At 33.0% G+C, this 2,823-nt stretch overlaps 1 pseudogene; it reads right to left on the bottom strand.

Moving 5' to 3' along the window:
- LOC106146911 overlaps positions 1-2,006 on the bottom strand; it is a 10,979-nt pseudogene extending 8,973 nt beyond the window's left edge.
- Between the last annotated feature and the right edge of the window lie 817 nt (positions 2,007-2,823).

Genomic DNA, 2,823 nt, shown 5'->3' with positions numbered 1-2,823 from the left:
AAAAAAAAATAAAAATAAAAATAAAAAAATAAAAAACATAACAAATTGTTTTAGTAAAATATAAACACTCTCCTTTTTAATGTAGTTTAACCATGAGCATTTTAATATCTTAATAGAATGTTATTGATTTAGACATAATAAGATTAACCTTTTAATATAGCCTACATATGTGTGTATACTATTCATAAATATATATACATATATTTAATTTTTAAGTAAGGTTTGTGGGGGTGGAGTTTTGGAAAAACTGAAAACTACACAGCAGTGAAGAAAACTGAAGTTAATTGAAGCAGGCAGCTGCTTTTTCAACCACAGAGGTTAATTTTTTCCTGTAATTCCTCAGGCTTAGGACCTCCACTTTGGAGAACTACTTTTAATATTATTCTCACATTAGAAATTTAATTCTTACTCAACTTCAGAAAGCAATTTTGAAATTTTATATATTAATAATTTATGAAAATACATTAATATGCCAAATATATTTCCTTTTTTATAAGCCTTTGGAAGCCAAAAATATTTTACTTTAGTAATTGATCATCAACATATTATAATGAGCATTTATAAGAAGTAATATTTTTATATTTAATTTATTGCTCATCTGAACCACTATTTTAGATGACTCATGAAACCAGTGCATAGCAGTTAACATTTAGGCTGTACATTTTTACTTTTTATAACCAAAGTATACCTCTTAAATTATTGTGCACAAATAACAATTGATATTGTATTCTTAAGACAAAAGTTTTGATAAATATTCTCTTGATTAGATGACAACCTATATGGAAGCATGTCACCAGTTTTAAAGACAATTTTACTCTTATTTATTCACTCAATGTTAGCCCATGTAAACAAAAGTATTTGGACTATATCAGTGGCTATATACATGTAAATCAACTAAAACAGTACATGTAAATGAAAATTGACACACAGAAACTTATACATTAACCCAATCATATATAAGCTTCAGTCTTTTAAACCTAAAGTCCTTTATTTGTAATTCCCCTGTGAGCTTAAATTATATTGCATCCATCCTGTAATGTTTTGAGTTTGGCAGTTCTGAAAACCAGTACAACCGATTTTTTACAGAAAGCCAAATAGAACTAGAAATATATAATGGCAAAAAATATAGAATTAAAAATTGTTGTGGGCTGGGGCTTTAGCTCAGCAGTACAGCGCCTGCCTGGCAAGTGCAAGGTCATGAGTTTGATTCCTGGTACTGGAAGAAAGAAAACTAAATAAAAAGTATGTAAATTAAAAAAAATTGTTGAGCTCAAATTTTTGTAATAAAGAAGCTGTATTTTAACCTATTATTAAAGCAACTAACAGGTAGACAACTATACAAGAGAACATACATAAAAACTATATTAAAGTATACTATTGAATGTATTGGTCATGCTAAATTATAGTAATCATTTCCATAGTTGTAGGTTTGTAACAGTCTTGATAAATCTATGGTATGCGTACTGCACCAGGGTTTTGTATCATTGAAAGCTCTAAAAGGTCCACCATCACTGATTTATAACTAAAACTGAGTAGTTAATTAGAATTTTTCCAGGGGTTATCAATTTGTTGTCCTTCTTCTTATGTAAATCAGAGCAATATTTCTTTTAATACAATAAGCTACTCTGAGTACCTGTGGTTAGTTAACACTATACATATAACAAATAAGGGTTAGAGGGGAAAAGATAGAAGAGCTTTAAGAAATTGTCTTTTTACTCTCTAATTTACCTTTGGAGAAAAATCAAATTTTTGAAATCTTTCATTTTATGCCAATCCCAAGTTTATAAAATATGACCTGAAAGTAGTGTTTTGGGACAGATATTCAGTTATCCATAAACATATGAAATCTACTATATGTCTTTAAAATCTCTCCTTTGTACTTTTGGAAAGAGGGAAAGAAAAAAGTATACAAAAAACAGAATCTTTCAAGAAGGTTATAGAGCTAGAGCTGCCTGCCTTACCTCAGGTTTCAGCTGCTCCTGCAGCAGCAGAAGCACCCAGTCCATGCTCCCACTCCATGCAGCCATGAGGCTCCCGGACCAGGATAGGCCATGTATGTAACTTGCCCAAACTAGGTATCTCTAACTCACCTTGACCTGCAAGTTCAGCCTGCCTAATTAAAGGCTCTCACTATGGATACAGCTTCTTTTTTTACTTGAGTCAGAATCATTCACAATTGGTGGCTCCACTCTGGTACATCAAAATTAGAACACCCGGGCTGGGGATTTAGCTCAGTGGCAAAAGCGCCTGCCTGGCAAGTGCAAGGTCATGAGTTCGGTTCCTGGTACCAGAGAAAAACCAAAAAAAAAAAAAAAAAAAAAGAGGTGTTGGGATCCAAGCAGTTAAAATTAGAACACCCTTGGAAAAGCAACTCTGATCTGTTTCCCAGAGTCAATACTTATCACAATTGGCTGCTGTGCATTGTCCAGGAGAAGCTCCCTCTATTTATATTTCCAGTACAAGCTTCGTTGTTCTTGGGACATAGCTATTTAAATTTTTATCAGTGGATCAGGAAAGCAGGAAAAGGAGCTGTTGCATAGCACTCTACTCAAAAATTTACCCCTAAGATCTTTATACTAAGGGACCTGTAACTAATATACGGAACTTAGAGATGGTTGGAAAAGTCCACAGATTTCCCTTAAGAACTATGGATCATATATCATGGAAAACAGAAACCAAATGTATCCCTTTTCCCTCTCCCACATGGGAGGGACACATTAGGCCCTTCCACTCTCCAGTTCTCTGTTTTTCTCTAATAAATAATAGAGAAAATGTTAAAAGATTTGAAAAGGCGGGGCTGGGGATTTAGCTCAGTGGCAAAAG

Source organism: Chinchilla lanigera, unplaced genomic scaffold, assembly GCF_000276665.1.
Source record: "Chinchilla lanigera isolate Chin_1 unplaced genomic scaffold, ChiLan1.0 scaffold00102, whole genome shotgun sequence".
Lineage (NCBI taxonomy): Eukaryota > Metazoa > Chordata > Mammalia > Rodentia > Chinchillidae > Chinchilla > Chinchilla lanigera.
Note: the sequence above shows the minus strand (reverse complement) of the source record. Positions and strands in the feature narration are given on the sequence as shown.